The sequence below is a fragment of the Somniosus microcephalus genome, chromosome 4 (assembly GCF_052327205.1).
Source record: "Somniosus microcephalus isolate GS21.2 chromosome 4, FLI_Smic_1.0, whole genome shotgun sequence".
Lineage (NCBI taxonomy): Eukaryota > Metazoa > Chordata > Chondrichthyes > Squaliformes > Somniosidae > Somniosus > Somniosus microcephalus.
In genome coordinates, this window is record NC_140990.1 from 279,218,560 (window position 1) to 279,238,917 (window position 20,358).

General features: G+C 48.9%; 1 protein-coding gene across 1 annotated transcript in view; it reads right to left on the reverse strand.

The window, feature by feature from the left end:
- Window positions 1-20,358, reverse strand: part of slc12a8 (solute carrier family 12 member 8) — a 232,458-nt gene that overhangs the window by 110,540 nt on the left and 101,560 nt on the right. The gene's annotated exons all lie outside the window — the stretch shown is intronic.

Sequence of the window (20,358 nt, forward strand, 5' to 3'; positions counted from 1 at the left end):
AACTTCTAGGGGTTTATGATTAATTTTCTGTGCATCATAAAATATTAACGCCAAGGACAAGAATAACAGTTTGGTGGAAGCAGACAATCCAGGGGAAATGCCAGAACAAGATCTTATACATACCAGGGATATCCATAATGCTATAATCCACAATCATTTTTCTTTGAATTATTAGCCACAGTAATCACGTGTTTAAACAATACACCCAATGGCACTTACATGTACCATCTAATTTTTAATTTGTATATTTGTTCTTGGGATGTGGGTAATGCTGGCAAGACCACATTTATTGCCCATCCTTAATTGCCCTAAGAAGGTAGTGGTGGGGCTTCTCCTTGAACTGTTGCAGTCCTCGAGGTGAAGGTGCTCCCACAATGGTGTTACGTAGGGAATTCAAGGAAATTAGCCGAACGACAATTAAGGAACAATGGAATACATCCAAGTCAGGATGGTGTGCGACTCGGAAGGGAACTTGGAGGTGATACTGTTCCCACGACATGGCTGTTCTTGTCCCTCTCAATGGTAGAGGTCATAAGGGCAGGAGGTGCCATCAAAGTAGCTTTGTGGTGCATCCTGTAGATTGTACGTACTGCAGCCACAGTGCACCAATGTAGAGGGGTGGATAGAGTCAGGGATACAGATCAAGCAAACAGCTTGGTCCTGGATGATGTTGTGCTTCCTAAGTATTGCGGCTGCACCCATCCAGGTGAGCGGTGAGTATCCATCACATTCCTGATTTGAACCTTGTAGGTGGTGTGCACAGCAGCATAGAAACATAGACATAGAAGGTAGGAGCAGGAGTAGGCCATTCGGCCCTGCTCCGCCATTCAATGAGATCATGGCTGATCATCCAAATTCAGTAGCCTGTCCCTGCCTTCTCCCCATATCCCTTGATCCCTTTAGCCTCAAGAAATATATCCAACTCTTTCTTGAATATATTTAATGAACTGGCCTCCACCGCCCTCTGTGGCAGAGAATTCCACAGGTTCACCACTCTCTGGGTGAAGAAATTCCTCCTCATTTCAGTTCTAAGTGGCTTACCCCTTATCCTTAGACTATGACCCCTGGTTCTGGACTCCCCGGCCATCAGAAACATCCTTTCTGCATCTAGTCTGTCCAGACCTGACAGAATTTTATAGGTTTCGATGAGATCCCCTCTCAATCTTCTAAACTCCAGTGAGTATAAGCCCAATTGACACAATCTCTCCTCGTACGTCATTCCTGCCATCCCAGGTATCAGCCTGGTGAATCTTCGCTGCACTCCCTCCATGGCAAGAACGTCCTTCCTCAGGTAAGGTGACCAAAACTGCACACAATACTCAAGGTGCAGTCTCACCAAGGCCCTGTACAACTGCAGCAAGACATCCTTGTTCTTGTACTCGAACCCTCTTGCTACGAAGGCCAACATACCATTTGCCTTCTTAACCGCCTGCTGCACCTGCATGCTTACCTTCAGCGACTGGTGCACAAAAACACCCAGGTCTCTTTGCACTTCCCCTTCTCCCAATCTATTGCCATTCAAATAATAATCTGCCTTCCTGTTTTTGCCACCAAAGTGGATAACCTCACATTTATCCACATTACAGTGCATTTGCCATGTTTCTGCCCAATCACCGAACCTGTCCAAATCGTACTGGAGTTTCATGACATCCTCCTCACAGCATACCCTCCCACCCAGCTTTGTGTCATCTGCAAATTTGGAGCTATTACATCCAATTCCCTCGTCCAGATCATTAATATATATTGTGAACAGCTGGGGTCCTAGGACCGATCCTTGTGGTACCCCACTAGTCACTGCCTGCCACTCGGAAAACGACCCGTTTATTCCAACTCTTTGCTTTCTGTCCGCCAACCAGTTCTCTATCCAAGTCAATACCTTGCCCCCAATCCCATGTGCCTTAATTTTGCACGCTAACCTCTTATGCGGGACCTTATCGAAAGCCTTCTGAAAGTCCAAATACACCACATCCACTGGTTCTCCCTTATCTATTTTACCAGTTACATCCTCAAAAAATTCCAGTAGATTAGTCAAGCATGATTTACCTTTTGTAAATCCATGTTGACTTTGTCCGATCCTGTCACTGCTTTCCAAGTGCTCTGCTATTACATCTTTTATAATGGACTCTAGCATTTTCCCCACTACCGATGTCAGGCTTACCGGTCTATAATTCCCCGCTTTTTCTCTGCCACCTTTTTTGAATAGTGGGGTAACATTAGCTACCCTCCAATCCATGGGTACTGTTCCAGAGTCTATCGAGTTCTGGAAGATGACCAGCAATGCATCTACTATTTCCAGGGCCACTTCCTTAAGTACCCTGGGATGTAGATTATCAGGCCCTGGGGATTTATCGGCCTTCAGTCCCATCAATTTTCCTAACACCATTTCCCTACAAATACTGATTTCTTTCAGTTCCACCCTTTCATCAGACCCTATGTTCCGCGGTATTTCTTGGAGGTTATTTGTGTCCTCCTTTGTGAAGACAGAACCAAAATATGTATTTAGTTGGTCTGCCATTTCTTTGCTCCCCATTATAAATTCCCCCGATTCTGACTGCAAGGGACCTACGCTTGACTTCACCAATCTTTTTCTCTTTACATATCTATAAAAGCTTTTACAGTCAGTTTTTATGTTCCCTGAAAGCTTACTCTCATATTCTATTTTCCCTTTCTTAATTAATCCCTTTGTCCTCCTTTGTTGAATCCTAAACTGCTCAGAAAATAATTACATCCATGGTGCAGCTCTGCCAAGAATCAACAGTGAAAATAGGGTCATTCCATCCATCTGTATTTGTATAGTTTAGTGTGGATTGTAATGTGGCTCTCAAAGTCTTACTATAAAAATGCAAATGGTCTGAGTGAAGCAGTGTTTATCTGTGAAGATAAACCTTACAGGGAAATAGTTAAATTAATACTGTAATAATCATATCCACCATGTTGCATGCCCAATGGTTTAGTGAGTAAGTTTGCTGTCTGATCTGGTACTGAGGCAGGAAGATTCCAGGGCCTAGAAATTCATTGACGCCACTTTTGGGGCACTAAAGTGGGGCGTCCGCCGCCAAATCTATGCCACTTCTCCGATATTCATTAGCTTCGCCCTACTAGTTCGGGCGAGTGCTAAAACTGCTGCTGGACGCCTCTCTTTGGGCGCTAAGCCGGAGGTGGTGATCGATAGCGCCGAGGCCGGGCGCAGCGCAGGTGCGGCCATCTCGTGATTGACAGCAGACACCCTGGTGCCGGCCAGCTCTTAAGGGGGAAGGGTCGACTGTGTCTGCTGCCACGCCCTGGATAGTGGAGCCCTCCAGCTAGGCCTGAACACTGCTGCTGGACCCAAATAGCGCCTGAAGACATGGAGAAGGCCCGTGAACGTGCGCAGCGCTTCTCAGAGCGTGATCTGAGTGTGCTGCTTGCTGCTGTGGAGAAGAGGCGCCATGTTTGTACCCGGACAATGGCAAGAAGGCGACGGTCCGCGTCTACAGGAGAGCCTGGAGGCATGTCGCCAGCAAGCTGTCAGCCAACAGCGACGTCCCCAGGACCGGTGCCCAATGCCGCAAAAAGTTAAATTACCTCACACGCATTGTCAGGGTGAGTACCCTTTCCAATGACCTCCTCATCCTTGCATGTGCACCTCACATTATGGGCAAAGGGACCTGAAAGCTCTAATGGCCAGCCTTCATCCAGCAGCTATGGGACAGGCATGAGCATCAATTGCACATTCTGCACTTAACACACTGGCCAAGCTATTCCACCATGGGAGGCATTGCACGCCAGATCATGGCAACACACTGGCCAGGCTATTCCACCATGGGAGGCAGTGCACACCAGATCATGGCGACACACTGGCCAGGCTATTCCACCATGGGAGGCAGTGCACACCAGATCATGGCAACACACTGGCCAAGCTATTCCACCATGGGAGGCAGTGCACACAAGATCACGGTGACACACTGTACTTAGAGGCCGTCCTTTCTCTTGCAAGCCAAGCTGGCGAATAATCGCAAGAGCCGGACTGCGACCGGGGGAGGCCGACCCCATATCCAGCCACTCACCGACCTGCAACATCGCGTGGAGCACCTCATGGGTGGCCGGGTGATTGGGCCCGTTGCATGTGGAGATGCCGACCCTGTTCTGGGCAGCAATGGTAAGGACATCACCTTTTGCACCTCTCTCGTCCCACTTGCGCATCAGATCTACATCCTTTGCCACTGTCCGACCAATGCACTGAATGCCACCACTCATGCATCCCGCACTGACGCCCTCTCCTCACTCTAAAGCTACTCTTGTGCCTTCCTGCTTTCAGATGGTCAAGAGGAGGTCCCTCAACTTGCCAGTGACAGCCCCTCAGAGGAGGAGGAGGAGGAGGAGCAAGAGGAAGGCGGCCCATCAGGGGAACCCTCAGCCGCGGCCACCCAGGCCAATGTAGGGGACACGTCTTCCCTGGAGGGCAGCGTGGCGGAAGTGTCGAAGGGGAGGGGAGCTCCTGGGACCTGCGTGCTGCAGAAAGGCGGGAGGGGGGTGGAAGCTCGGCGGCCTTCTCCCCAGAGTGGGGATGCGTCGGAGGGGAGTCCAATTGCTGGGCCCAGCGGCCTCCAGCAACGCAGGAAGGGTCGGCCAGCTCGGCGGCCTTCTCCCCAGAGGGAGAGTCCGGCCTCCAGTCAGGAGATGCTCTTCGCCGAGGAGATGGAACGCCTCGAAGACTTGTCCGCGGACTCGGAGCGCCGGCACACGGAGCTCATGGCGGCAGTGGCACGGTTGCCTGAGTCCATCGATTCCCTCTCTCGGAGTGTGGCCGAGTTCGGGCCCTTAGAGGCCACCAGTCGGGCGGAATACCGGGCAGATCTGTCAGCGACTGGCCAGGTGATCAGTGGTGCCGTCCAGTCACTGGCTGCTCTGATGTGGTCAGTGAACAGGTCAACACGGGCACTGCTGCCACACTCGCTGTGTCAGCCAGGCATCGCCAGGGCACCCGGCGCGCTGCAGCAGCACAGCGGTCTGTCCCTCGGCAGATTGGTGCGCATGCTACAGTGCTGGCCCGGGCGAGTGCCAGTGTCTCAGGCGACCAGCGAGCGCCTGCCATCCGCCAGCTTGCCGCCATTCCGCCAGCCGCCACTGCCACTCCCCCAGTGGAGCTGCTGCAGCGACTGATGCTGGCCAGCCACAGCTGCAGCAATCAACAGCCACCCGCTCGACGGCCAGACCTCGACTAGGCCGACCCCCAAGGGCATCTGCCGTCACGACATGTGCCCCTCAGGAGCCTGCCCCCAGCCTTGCAGCAGCCAATGGCCTTACTTTGAGGCGGAGCAGCAGGGCGGGCAGGGGCCACCCAAAGATGGCCAAGGCATCGCCCTAGCGGGCCAAATAGTCGAATGTGTGGCCATTTGTGTTTGTTTCTTGAGGCCGAGAATTGGATGTTTGTTTTTTGAAGGCCGATGATGTGATGTTTGTTTTTGACGAAGGCCGAGAATGACGGCCATTTTAGTTGCCCTATTTTGTTAATCCTCTCCAGGTTGTGGGAGTGAGTAATGTGTTTGAGTGTTTTTTGGGGGTTTCGTCTGTTTTTGGTTTTCATGTGGGAAGGGCCCAGAGTTTGTACAATAAAGCATTTTATTTATTCACATTGTCCATGTTTGATCTTTGAAGTGTTTGTTGCCTTAACCGGCTGAGGGCTTGCGGAACGGCTGCAATCATGTTCTATCATTGGCACAAGCCATTCCCTGACAGGGGGCCGAGAAGTGACGTTCAATAAGCCGCCGACGGGCGGCCCTTGGACCTTGTGCCTCCCTCCTGGGCTGGTACTCCTCGTCCTCGTCGTCCTCATGCTCCTCCTGCTCCTGAGGTGGTGGTCCAACGTGAGGTGGCAGTGCCTGAGTCCTGCGGATAGCCAGGTTGTGCAGCATGCAGCAAACGACGACGAATTGGGAGACTCGATCCTGCGAATACTGGAGGGCTCCCCCGGAGCGATCGAGACAGCGGAACCATTGCTTGAGCACGCCGATTGTTTGTTCTATGAGGTTCCTCGTCGCTTGATGGCTCTCGTTGTATGCCTCTTCAGCAGGGGTCGTGGGCGCGCGGAGCGGGGTCATGAGCCAGGTACACAAAGGATAGCCTTTGTCCCCGATAAGCCATCCTCTTGGGGGAGGCTGTGCCTGGAACATGTCAGCCACGGTTGTCTGTCGCAGGATAAAGGCATCGTGGCTGCTGCCTGGAAAGCGGGCATTGACAGCTAGGATGCGCTGCCTGTGGTCACACACCAGCTGTACATTGAGGGAATGGTAGCCCTTCCGGTTGCGGTAATCCTCGGCATGCTCCAGAGGTGCCCGCAAAGCCACATGCGTGCAGTCAATGGCGCCCTGCACCATGGGGAAGCCCGCTATTCTTGCAAACCCCACTGCACGCTGCTGCTGCTTGTCCAGGGTCATGGGGAAGGAGATGAATTGATGTCTCCTTCTGAAAAGGGCTTCGGTCACCTGGCGGATGCAGCAATGCACGGCGAACTGGGAGGTGTTAGCGATGTCCCCAGTAGCGGATTGGAAGGAGCCGGAGGCATAGAAGTTGAGAGCCACCGTCACCTTCACTGCCACCGACAGAGACGTCCTGCGCATCAGCTGTGGCTGCAGATCTCTCTGAAGCAGCCGGCAGATGTCTGCAACCACCTCCCTTCGGAATCGCAGCCTCCTAACACACATCGCGGCAGACATGGTCAGATAGGAGGTCTGCTGGCGGTATAGCCTGCGTGGGTAAGGCCTCAGTTGGCGACGCCTGTTGCCCCCTCTGCGTTTAGCCAGGGCTGCCACTCTCTCACGGCGTCTGTAAGCCCTTCTGGCATAAGGCTGAAATTCAGCGTTGCCACCCAATGCAGCCCCCATTATATGCTGGCAAACACTGAGCTCTGAATGAAGGCAAAGATAATTGGTAAGCTCTGGCCTGAGCCAAAAATACCTGTCCAAGTGTTGGTCCAAACCAGTAAACTCTCCTCCTTGGTCTCTGATGTAAGAAAAAGGAGGCTTACCATCAAGTAACTTTAAAGTAAGCTTTAAGTAACTTATAAACACACTATACACAAGAGAGGTCTTTACCATGCCTCTGGTAGAAGCCTCTTACAATACTGAACAGACCAGTATTTATACCAGTCCAACAGGAAGTGACACATGACAGGAAGTGAGGTATGTACACAGTTCATAGTTCATAGTTCACAGTTCACAGTTCACAGGAAGTGATGACATAACTTCCCGGAAGTTATTATTTTTATCACATTCTTCCCTCCTGCAGGTTTAGGAGGCTGTGGTCTACCTTTTGGTCCGCAGCCGCCGAACAAGGAAGAGTCGCACCCGTTTGGATTCCCGTCGTAGAGGGTCGCTGGTCCGCTTACATGCGGTTGGCCATTGGCCAGAGTCCGTGTGGCCTGGATTGCCCTGTGAAGGGTCGGGGAGATCATGGCTTTGAGTACGAGCCCCAATAGGTTCAAAGTCAGACTGCCTCTGTTCAGAGGGAGGTGCAGAGCTGGTCTGTGGCGGACCAGTACTTTCATGCGTGGTACTGGGAGGGTCGCAACCTTGAGCACGGGGTTCTACCGGCACCAAGCTAGTTGGTGTCCGATCAGGATCCTGGAGAGGGGTACCCGATAGGTCCCAAGAGTTTCCTGGTGAAATGCCATCACCCGATGTCCCACTAGATCCTGGTGGGCAGGGAGCCAGATCCCGTAATGATACGGTAGATTCTCGGCCGTCGGAATATCGTATGTTTGCATAGGTGGGGTTGGCATCGGTTAGTTCGACCTCGTCTACAAGAGGGTCATTTTTAGACGTCCGAACGTATCTTCGGAGTAATACAGGTCCAGGAGTAGTTAGCCATGACGGGAGTGATGTCCCATGAGATGAGCGACGCTGGAATCCAAAGAACCGCTCATGAGGTGTAGTATTTGTGGCTGTAGAAAGCAGGGACCGTATAGAGTGCAATGCATCCGGAAGCACTGTTTCCCATTGCTGGTCTGGTAGGCCCCGAGATCTTAAAGCGAGACGTACGGAATTCCAGATGATACCGTTATACCTCTCTACCTGCCCATTTCCGATGGGATGGTATGGTGTTGTTTTGCTTGTAGCAATTCCCCGTTCTGAGAGGTAGTCCTTGAGTTCCCTTGACATAAAGGATGGACCCCGATCTGAGTGAATATAAGCCGGCATGCCACAGAGAGAAAATACCTGCTCAAGGCAGCAGATTACTGTGGACGCCAGCATATTGGAGCAGGGGAAGGCAAACGGAAAACGTGAATATTCGTCGATCATGGTGAGCAAATATGTGTTCCGAGTTGAAGAGGGCACTGGGCCCTTAAAATCGATGCTAAGTCGTTGCATCGGTTGGGTTGCATGTATGAGTATACCATCTGAGGGGCGGAAGAACTGAGGTTTTAATTCCGCACAAAGCCGGCATTCTGAGCATATTTTCTTTACATCTCCAGTGGAAAAAGGGAGATTCCGTGATCGTACGAAATGTAGCATGCGCGTAACGCCAGGATGGCACAAACCATTGTGGACATCCATGAGGGTGGAGGATGACATAGTGGAGCAGAATGCCCGTGTGAGGGTGTCCGGGGCCACATTCTCCTTGCCAGGCCGATAGAGAATGGTATAACCAAAAGAGGCCAGTTCCATCCTCCAAAGTTGTATTTTATTATTCTTAATTTTGGTTCGTTTTCGATTATCGAGCATGAAGGCGACTGATCGTTGGTCCGTGATCAATGTAAAGTGCTGGCGAGCTAGAAAATGGTTCCACTTCCGTACTGCCTCTATGATGGCTGTGGCTTCTTTCTCAACCGGAGGATAATGTAGCTCGGCACCTTGTAAGGTCCTGGACATAAATGCTACAGGACGACCTTCCTGATTCAGAGTAGCCGAGATCGCCACCTCCGAGGCATCACATTCAACCACGAAAGGGAGATTCTCATCAATGGAGTGAAGAGCCGCTTTCTCCAACTGTTTTTTGAGAAGGTTAAAGGCTGCAACAGCCGCTGTTCCCAGTGGAAATGATCTAGCATGCAGCAAGGGTTGGATTTTGTCCGAAAAATGAGGAATCCATTTAGCGTAGTATGCAAACAGACCGAGAGCCCGACGTAAAGAAGCCGGATTCTTAGGTGACGGGAGCTCTTGGAGCGGGCGAAGTCTTTCTGGGTCTGGCTTAATGATACCATTGCCTACGCAGTAGCCAAGGATGTTGATGGTCGGTTGCGACTCAACAGATTTGGATTCATTCAGGGTCAAATTACGGCGATGGAGGGCATCCCGAAATTTTTGGAGGTTGGAGTCGTGTTCCTGTTCATCGTGACCTGCAATGGTAATGTTATCAAGATAGGGAAAAGTGTCCCTTAGGTTTTCCTGCTTAACCAGGCCATCCATTGCCCATTGAAAGACAGCCACTCCATTAGTAACCCCGAATGGGAGGCGACGAAATTGGTACAGCCGTCCATTAGCCTCAAAGGCTGTGTACTGCTTATCTGAGACCTTCAAGGGTAACTGATGATAGGCACTTTTTAAATCGTAAGTTGAGAACACTTTGTATTCGGCCAGTTTATTAACCATATCATCAATGCGTGGCAATGGGTAGGCGTCCAAGTCGGTATATTGATTGATGGTTTGCGAATAATCGATGCATAGTCGCTGTTTGTGAGGTTTTAGAGGGTTCTTGACAATGACGACTTGAGCCCGCCAGGGCGACGAACATGGTTCAATGATATCCTCTGCTAGAAGTCGAGAGATTTCAGCCGCAATAAAAGATTGGTCTTCCTGATTAAAGCGCCGCGATTTCGTTATTATCGGTTGGCATTGAGGCGGAATACTGGCAAATAATGAGGGTTCATCAAGTGAAGCTGCTGATAATGCACAAAATGGTAATTTAGACGGTATATTAGAAATAGTAAGTCCGGGTTTGGATCCACCAAACTCAATGGTGAGTTTCTTATGCTGTTTTTGGAAGTCCAGTCCTAAGAGGAGATCACTACATAAGTCCTTGAGCACCGAAAGTCGGGTGGAGGGATACATACGACCATGAAGTGTCATATCAACAACACAAAAGCCGGTGATTCTGGTATTAAGTGATGACTGGGCCATCGCAATTGCCTGGTCCGATGGGAAGACATGTAGTTTCAATTTCGCAACAATCTGTTCCTTAATGAAACTATCAGTACTTCCTGAGTCAATTAAGGCATCTAAGGTATGCCCTTTAATTGAAATTTTTGTGGCAGCATGAGACAGGTTCTGTGGGCAAGCAGCTGTAATTGGTGTCGTTGCACAGAGAGTGGCTAAAACTCTCGGTGTGCTTCTTCGGGAGAGAGCTCGAGAGGAAGCTTGATAGGTCCTAGCTGGAGCATCTTGATAGGCCCTAATTGGGGCAGTTCGGTAGGCCTTAGCTGGATTGGCCCTCGTAGAGGCCCTTGATAGGCAAACTTTAGCAAAATGTCCTTTTTTCCCGCAATAACTGCAGATTGCATTGCGAGCAGGGCAGGTTTTCCTAGGGTGAAAAGCATCTCCACAAAAGAAGCATTCCTTCCTAGATTGCCAAGAGGCTGCTAAAGTGGGGTCGTCCTCCTCTTCTTCATCAGAATTATCAGAATTAGATTCCCCCATGATAGGGTTCACCTGAGACCGCTTGAATTGTCTGGTTGCAGCTACAGCAGCAGATCGAGATCTGGGCAGCTGATAGAGGTCTGCATTTCTCTTTGCCAAATCCAGTGAACAAGCTAGGTCAAAAGCTTTTTGTAGCTCAAGTGTTTTACTTTCTAGTAGACGCTGGCGTATAAATGGAGAGGCAATCCCGCAGATGAAAGCATCACGAATCATTTCTTGGCGGTACAGCTCAGCTGAGGCTGCCTGAAAGTTACAATCTACGCTGAGCCTGCGAAGTTCTTGCAGGAATTCGTCAATTGATTCCCCTGGCCCTTGTCGGGCTGTGGCCAGTAGATGTCTAGCATAGACCTCATTTGGGGTCTTGGCATACAGTTTCTTAAGTGCCCGAATCACCTCATCGTAATTATCCCATTCATCAACATATTCGAACACTTTTGGGGTCACATAATTGATAAGTATCTTCAATCTAGCAGGAGCATCCGCTTCACATTCATCCAGAAAATTCTCAAAAGTACGGTACCAATGCTTCCATACCCTGCCAGCTGCTGGTGCATTCGGGTCCAAGTCCAGACGAATAGGTCTAAGGATTTTCTCCATGATGGGTGGTTCCCTGGATCCTTAATTCCGAGTTTGTCCGAAGGTCTAGTATTCGTGAGTGTAAATATTAAGTTACTTAAATTGATGTAAGAAAAAGGAGGCTTACCATCAAGTAACTTTAAAGTAAGCTTTAAGTAACTTATAAACACACTATACACAAGAGAGGTCTTTACCATGCCTCTGGTAGAAGCCTCTTACAATACTGAACAGACCAGTATTTATACCAGTCCAACAGGAAGTGACACATGACAGGAAGTGAGGTATGTACACAGTTCATAGTTCATAGTTCACAGTTCACAGGAAGTGATGACATAACTTCCCGGAAGTTATTATTTTTATCACAGTCTCTGTCCAAAAAACCGTTGCACAAGAGTGAATGCTGCAAAATGGCTGGCCTTTATACTGCTGGGTAAGTGCCCTTTAATTTGCGCTCCCCGCGGCCCGGCTGGCCTGTGTACCGTTCCACTTCACAGTCGCTCGGGCCGCCCGGCGCACAATGGGCCGGCGCGAGTGAAGTTCCGGTTTGGGGCGCACAAAGGGCGTTGCACTATTAAATGACGTCATGATCTGCGCGCGCAGCAGGGCGCGCGCTAAGACTTTGCGCCGGCGCGAAATGTGTCCTGAAGTTGGGGAGAGGCGCAGATCGCGCTGCGCCCGGGCGATAAGCGCCTAGCGCTCGAGATCTACTCCTCCTAAGGCGCTAACGGCTGGCGCGCCCAACTGAATTTCTAGGCCCAGATTTAATTGTTGGCTTGTGCTATTAACTCATCTTTTCGGGGGCAACATTGAGGACAATACAGTTTGTTACAGCACTTTTAGTTCAGAAAAGAGGAAAATAAATCAGCTTGGGTTCCTGCTCCCGATTGCTATTCAGTCACTTTTGGTGGAAAATGCATTTGTGTACAGGTGAGGTGAGGGTGGGAATGGGCTTGGCTGTGAGGGCCCATACAGTTGAATAGCTTGCCAACACTCACCATCATAGCTCAAAGATGAAACAGGCAACTGGAGTGAGGTACCAGAGGGCTGTCAAATTCAGTGCAAGATTCAAAGAAGAGCAGGGTATTCTCCCAGTGTCCTGGCCAACATTTCTCTTTCAAACAACATCCCCAAAAGCAAATAACCAACCATTCATTGGCTGCTTGTGGGGCTTTGCTGTGTGCAAATTAGCTGCCATGTTTGAATCTCTTCAGCTTTTTGCTTGCCTCAAAATTAGTTGTGAAGTGCCGTGGGATGTCTGGAGGACGTGGAAGGCACTACATTAATGCAAGCTCTTCCTTAGAGGTTGCGATAAAGGCTGAAGAGGGGTTTTATTTTCCACATGATCTGGCAGTGCTCAATATGAACACTACATAACAAAAATGGAAAAAGTATTCTCTTCTTGACTTCTTCTTCACTGACTTGTAAGCACATTTTTTTTTTTCCCCCAGAGGACACTATTTATAACCTGAAAAAGAGGAAGGTGGGGATTACTGAGCATAACATTAAGAGACTATTGAATGCAAGTGCAGCCATTTCGTTCAAGCCTTGCCTATAATTATGTAACCCCTTCACAGTTCTTTAGATATATGTGAGATGTGGTCTCTGTTGTAGACAGTATTCTATAGTCCAGTAAGGAGATCACTACTACAATGGCTTAATTCTAACTATCTTACTTTATAGTTTTAACATCAGACAGTATAAGATGATTACAGGTCAATGAACTAAATTAGACATTTGCATACATTAGAATGACTCTAGACATAATAAACATACATTCTCCATTTACATGGATTCAAAGGACTGTCCCTGTGTCCAAATTCGAGTGCACTCTTTGGTTGGCGCGCTTAAGTTGGAGCTCATGGCATGTATAATGTCTGCAAGACTTACGACTCCGAACCCCTTCGTTGAATTCTCTTCACGATCACTGAATCCCACTGAGTTCTGGATGCAGAGCACACAGCAGCCGCTGGAGTTGGTGACTCTCTCTCTCTCTCTCTGCAGCTTTTCCAAGTAGCTCCCCATCAGCACGAGGCAAGCAGCTCTCCCCAGACCTCTGCCTTGCAGATCTGGGTTCAGACGACGATCCCCCGGTACTGGTGACTTGCAGCCAGCCTGTAGTGTATGTATCCGTCTACCTTTAAGAAAACCATTGTATGTAACCGTTCACCTTTAAGAGAACTATTTTAGGTGTGGCACTACTTTGTTGGCTTCTGTATACTGTAATACCGACAGTGACCACACCGGTATATAAGTGCTGTTTCAGGATTTATTTGGCAGATTCGCCCTGACCTTCGAATAGTAAAGTCCTGTTTTAAGTTACTCTGGTAGTCTGTGTATTAATTAACTAAACAACTCACAGACTTTACAGTGGCGACGAGTCCAATCGTACCCTGCGGCAACAATACTTCCGAAGCAGTTAACGAGCGTCGAGAAGAGGCAACCGCCCTCGTCGTTCTGCTGGGAGAAAACTCGAGGCTGCAGAACTAGAAAGGAAGAAGAAGTTAGAGACAAAGACTTCCATCAGCAACAGGCACTGACTGTCCCTTCTGCCACGGTGAGGAGTGAGCCGATCAGCACGAGAAGCAAGGCAGCCACGGTGACTGTGAGTAAGGGAAAGTAAAAAGAATAACCGGAGGATAAGGGCGGTGCACTCGCCCACGGTCGAGGGGGAAAGGAGCCGGACAGAAGTCGGGTCCAGAGGCGCTGAGACTGGGGCAGCGTGGAGCAAGGAAGCCGCGGTACAGACAGGCTGGGGGACCCAACGGCGTCGTGAGACAGCTAGACCGCGACCGGCGAAAAAGGCCGGGCAGCGACCGAAGCCACGAAGCGCTGCGACCGGGAGCGTAGGCGCGGGAAGAGATAAACTCAGCCGCAGCCGGGGAGGGAAGCACCGGACTGCGAGAGGTCTGGGAGGCGCGATTGGGAGCCGAGTGAGCGGGAGAGGCAGAGCCGACCAAGGGGGAACCGAGCGAGAGCCAGCCCAGCGGCTGAAACTGTTCGCCGTCAACGCGGTGTACCCAGCGCCGGTTGCCCTGCCGAGAAAAGGGAAAGCCCTGAAGCCGACGCGCAGGCTGTGAACCTGAAAGCCAGCGGCCGTCGCCCGTGGGGAAAGTGTACCCCTCCCGCTAGGGAAGAAACACGGGAAGCCGCCATTAGGCGGGGAAGAAGACAGAAGCGGGAAACCGCCATTGAAGGGGGCGGGGAGAGAAGATAAGCGCGGGAAACCACCATTTTCGCGGGAACCGCCATCTTGGAAAAAAAAATAAAAGAAAATTTAAAGAAATAATTCGTGGTGTTATCAGGAAGAGAGGAAGATGCCTAAGCGTGGTAACATCGACGATTTTAATTCCGAGGTAGAAGACTGGGCCACGTATGTGGAACGCATTGAGATCTATTGTGAGGCCAATAAAATAGAAGAAGATGACAAAGCTATAACCTTGCTAAACTCGATGGGCGCGAAGACATACGGGCTCTTGAAGCATCTACTAGCACCAGCTAAACCGGCGGATCAGACTTTCGATGATATTGTGACTGTTCTGAAGGATCACTTGAACCCCACACCGTTGATGTTGGCGGAACGATTCAAATTCTATGCGAGAACGCAAAGGAAAGACGAAAGCAACGCAGAATACTTGGTCGAACTGCGTAGACTAGCGAAACACTGCCAGTTTGGAGGGAATCTGACAGAGGCATTGCGAGACAAGTTCATGTGCGGGTTGTCAAAGGAAGGAACGCAAAAGCGACTACTCGAAGAGAACAACCTTACACTTGACAGGGCTGTCCTTATTGCAGCATCGCACGAAGCCGCAGCGAAGGGAACTGCGGAAATGCAGCTAAAGGCAGCGGCACTCAGTGCGGATCAAATTACCTCGAGTACAACAAAATGCTATCGTTGTGGGAAGACAACACACGACCAGAACCAATGCTGGTTTAAGAACCAGGAATGTAGGAAATGTGGCAAACTGTGTCACATAGCTAAGGTATGCCGGTCAGGGAAGAAGACCAACAACCAAAGGAAGCCATCACAGGAAAAGTACAACAAGGTACACAAGGTGGCTGAGAAGAGTTCAGACGAACAGAATTCGGACTCAGACCCAAACGGCCAGGAGCTGGGCAGTCTGAGAATTCACAATGTGAGTAAGGAAGCTGACCTACAAACTATCTGGGTCATGCTAAAAATAGCTGGAGTCCAAGTGAAAATGGAGTTGGACACTGGATCAGCTCTATCAGTCATAAATCGAAGGGATTACCACCAGCTATTCTCACATATACCCTTAAGAGATACCAAGTTCGTATTGCAGACATACACGGGGCATAAAGTATACCCCATGGGGAAGATAAGAGTCAAGGTGAGAGATGGGGGTAAAGAACACCCAAGAATGAACTTATACGTACTACCTGAGGGAGGACCACCACTTCTGGGACGGGAGTGGATCAAGAAAATAGACATGGAATGGCACTATCTAAAAGCCATAACGAGTGAGGACTCGGTGCAGACAATCAGCTCAGATTCTGAAACGGATGACGATTAGGCCAACCCAAATATGAAAGACAAGGCTAAAATGGACTTGCCGACTAAGGTTGGAAGAACGAAGGCATGCATAAAGGCTTATGCTCCAGAGAAGAACAAAGTTTCAGAACAGAACTCCACCGAACAACGACAACATAGTTTGACAGAGAATTCTGAGTCTGTTCAGTTTACGGACATATCCATGACTGACGAACACCGAGCTCGGACTCAACTTTATTTCAAATTACGACAGCAAGTAGAACAAGTGAGTTACCGTCTCGAACAAGAGATGAAAACAATGAAAAAGTTCTATGACACCGAATGGGAGAATCTGGAAAGACAACAGAAGCAGCTAGCTCAAACAGAGAGCGACCTTAGAGCCATTGTGACCAATTACCAATCACATCTCCCTTATGCTGTTCAGGAGTTAGAATATTTGCAGGAAGGAGCAAATGAAGAGGAATCTTCAGGAAGCCAGGATTTTATTCCCGTTCTTCTCTACGACTCCTTACAAGCAGAGTTTGAGAAGTTGAAGGAACAACATGAACAGGCCCAGGCTACAATCCTGGAGGGGATTAACTCGGCAACCTCCGAAAAGCTAGTTTCAGTAGAAGCATATGAGCAACTAAAGGTTGAACATGAGCAAGAAGTCCAAAGGCTGCAGGAAATTCTTGATGAGCTCAAGGCCAAGACAGACTCATCGGTAGAAGTTCCATCCATAGATGAGAAATTAGAGGTGAAAGACATGGCAGAACATGAAAGACAAGATGTCCAAGAACTCATAAAAATATTGACGGAAACCCAAGACAAATATGAGGTGGCAATGACCGAGGTTCAACAACTTGAAGAACAGATTCAACTGGGAATCCTTTCAGTGGAAGAAAAGGAAACTGTAAGAAACACAGAGACTGTAAGAATGGCCCCTGAACATGAGCTAGAGAGCATCAAGGCGCAACTTCTCGGAGCGCTGAAAGCCAAAGTACAAGAGGAAAAGAAGGTGAAAGCATTGGAGGAAAAGGTGGATGAAATGGAGAAGACTCTGATCCACAGTGTTCCCGTGGAAGAGTTAACGGTCAGCCAACTCCTTCATATGCTGAGGGACAAGACTCTGCAATGGGAACAATCTGAACACAAGCTTCAATCTTCAAAGGGAAGGAGTTCGGAGCTCTCAAAAGTTATGGAAATAGCGGAGGTTGCAACACAGATTTTACTGGGATGCCAAAAGTACGCTGAATCACGTCTATGTGAACAACAGAATGTTGAAACAGCTGCTCCAGTAGAAGGATTGAATAGCCCGATCAATCAATCCCCGATGGAAGGGGAAGTGTTGAAATCACAAATGAGGTCATTAGTGAAGGATTTGCAGGAAACCCAGGAAGAGCGGGATGAATATGAACGCATGAAGAAGTCTCTTCAGGAAAGATGTCTAGGAAGGGAACAGTCGGCTAACGTCCAGTTGGGTAAGGAAGAAGTAGCAGGCCCTCTCGCTAGACTAGTTCAGGACGACACCGAATATTACCATGACCTGTTGAGTGACACGGAATATTACGAGGACTTGGTCTGCCCAGCTTGTGATGAAAACTCCCAAAGTGCAGAAATCAGGATGAAGCACTTAAAGTCTAAGGAACATAGGGAGATGGTGGCGCTACAGCTGGCAGCTGATAAGGGAGCCCCGAGAGTCTCCAAGAAGCAGAAAAGAAAAAGACGAAGCAGAAGGTGATAACCGTCTAAATCATTATCACTTCTACCAGATCATGTACGTGGGCCCTACGAAGGGAGCCAAATCAGTTGGCAAGTAGGAAAAATTACCAAGGCAGTCCAGCTGTTTGTAAAAGTCAGCACTGCTGGTTCAGCAGGACGGAAGTTCAAGCTGTTAAGTCAAGGGAAAGACTATTGGATGAGTCACGCTAGCAATGTGAACCGGCTACACCACAGAGATGTTGTTCGGACCGAGTCAAGACCAGAGACTGAATCTGTGAACTGTTCCCGCAGAGACTGAATCTGTAAACTGTTTCCCGCATAGATTATACCTGTGAATTGTTTTACATGAAGTTGAATATATGTTATGTTTAATGGGGGACTAAGTATGTTGTAAGCTAAAAAGGGAGGATTGTAGTGTATGTATCCGTCTACCTTTAAGAAAACCATTGTATGTAACCGTTCACCTTTAAGAGAACTATTTTAGGTGTGGCACTACTTTGTTGGCTTCTGTATACTGTAATACTGACGGTGACCACACCGGTATATAAGTGCTGTGTCAGGATTTATTTGGCAGATTCGCCCTGACCTTCGAATAGTAAAGTCCTGTTTTAAGTTACTCTGGTAGTCTGTGTATTAATTAACTAAACAACTCACAGACTTTACAGAGCCAGTTCAGGATGCAGTGCTACTAATATGAAGGGCGGCGGCCGAGTTTGGAAGCCCGGGACGGGGTGCGGCAGCCATTTGCCTCCTGAGCCCTCTTTTCAGAGCTCCTGCCCTCTCCTCTTCCAGTCGCTCTCTGCAGCTTTTCCCGCTCGAGAAACCCGACTCCACCCCTTCCTCCTGGGGTTTCTGCCTGGAGACAGCGCAGCCTCACTGTCTGCAACAGTTGATACTGGTGCAGAATTATGGAAAGTCTGCTCTTAGTCACATTGTGTCCTTAAAATTTCTTGCCGTACCTTCACATGGGCAACTTTAACCCAGGGATTTATCACAATGATAATAGTGTCTAAGTTAAAGATTGATAACCATACTTAGCGTACATAACATTTCCAGTGGGTATTACAATTAGTTTACAATCTTGGGACAATCTCAAAGGCCAGAAAATAGCTTTGAACTTTGCATGACCAGATATATCATAAAATTAATCGAGCAAACTCCAACCCTATCAAAAGATTCACCTGTAATATGCAGAGAAGAACCCTCATTTTAGATGTTGCTGGCATCCAGCTAGGTTCTTTTATTCTGCTTTTATAATCCTATAAAGCAGCCTGGCAAAAGATTTCAAATTACCAGCTGGATTATGAGCTGACAGTTATTGCGACACAAGAAATAAATTATTAATGGTTAATATGTACAGTCACATAAGGGAACTTATCAGTTTTAAATCCTGTATAAATAAACTTCATCTCCAAATAAATGCCAGCTGAGAGTTCCCTCTCGAACGGCAATGCTGGCAAAGTGTGCTGGCCTATCTTTCTACCCACCTAACTCTGCAGTGATCCCAGTGAAGATCATTTAAATGTTTTAGACAGACCCTTGGTGCCATTCCTACCTGCACTTGAGAGTTAGCTATTGTGAGGGGAGTGGGGGTGGGGGGGGAGGGGAAGAGAGAAGGGGACAGGAAATGAGCACTGCTGCAGAAGCTGGACACCTGGAGCAGCTTAAAGGGACAGGCATCATTAAAAAAATTAAAGATTATAAATTCCTGGCTTGCTGAGGTGCCAAAAATCTACCAATATAGAGCTACCAATCCATTGTACCCCAATCCGTTTCTGATCCTTCCTTGGGCTTTTAAATTCGTTATGACATTCTCCTTCTAGAAATACCGGATGCCAGTTAAATGATGGCATTCTTAGCAGCCAGTGTTGCTGAGGTGATAATGATGGAAAATGTGACACTCTGTCATTATCACCTCATTTGAATGCACTGCCCAATTCTGGTGTGATACTAGGAAATCAGAAGTGACGCCAAAAGGAGTGGTGATCTGATGTAAGGGGTCACGGCCTAGTTTTCCACTGAGCCTGATCCAGTGCCACCACTAAACCATCAGAGAGCAAGCGGAAGATCCTGCCCACCATGTTTTACATGTAATACTTTGTCTTCATCAAGGAATCCTCACTGCAAACAGCTTGTATTGATCATTCCAGCTCCGTGTTGATGAGCTGCAGTCTGAGCTTCAGACACTGCGACACATCAGGGAGGGGGAGAAGTACCTGGAATCTGTGTATCAGGAGGTGGTCACACCTATGAAGTTAAGTAATTCAGATGTAGCCCATGGTCAGGGACAGGACGGTGTGACTACGAGTGAGGCAGGTACGGGGATCCAGGAGGTAGAGCTGGAGGAGCCGCAGCCCTTGCTCTTGACCAACAGGTTCGAGGTTCTTACTCCCTGTGGGGACAGGAGCAGGGACTGCAGGGAGGATGAGCAACCTGGCCACAGCACCGTGGAACGGGGGGGGCCATTCAAGAGGGGGGAGTAAATAGAAATGTTGTAGTGGTAGGGGATAGTATTATTAGGGGGATAGATAGAGTTCTCTGCAGCCGAGAGCGAGAGTCCCGAAGGCTGTGTTGCCTACCCGGTGCCAGGGTTAAGGACATCTCCTCTGGGCTGGAAAGAAACTTGCAGTGGGAGGGGGTGGATCCAGTTGTCGTGGTCCATGTTGGTACAAACGACGTAGATAGGACTAGGAAGCCGGTTCTGTTAAAGGAGTATGAGCAGCTAGGAGTCAAATTAAAAAACAGAACCTCAAGGGTAATAATCTCTGGATTATTACCTGAGCCACGAGCGAATTTGGCTAGGACAAATAAAATTAGAGAGTTAAATGCATGGCTCAAAGACTGGTGTGGGAGAAATGGGTTTTGCTTCCTGGGACACTGGCACCAGTACTGGGGCAGGAGGGAGCTGTTCCGTTGGGACGGGCTTCACTTGGCCAGTGCTGGGACTAGAGTCCTGGC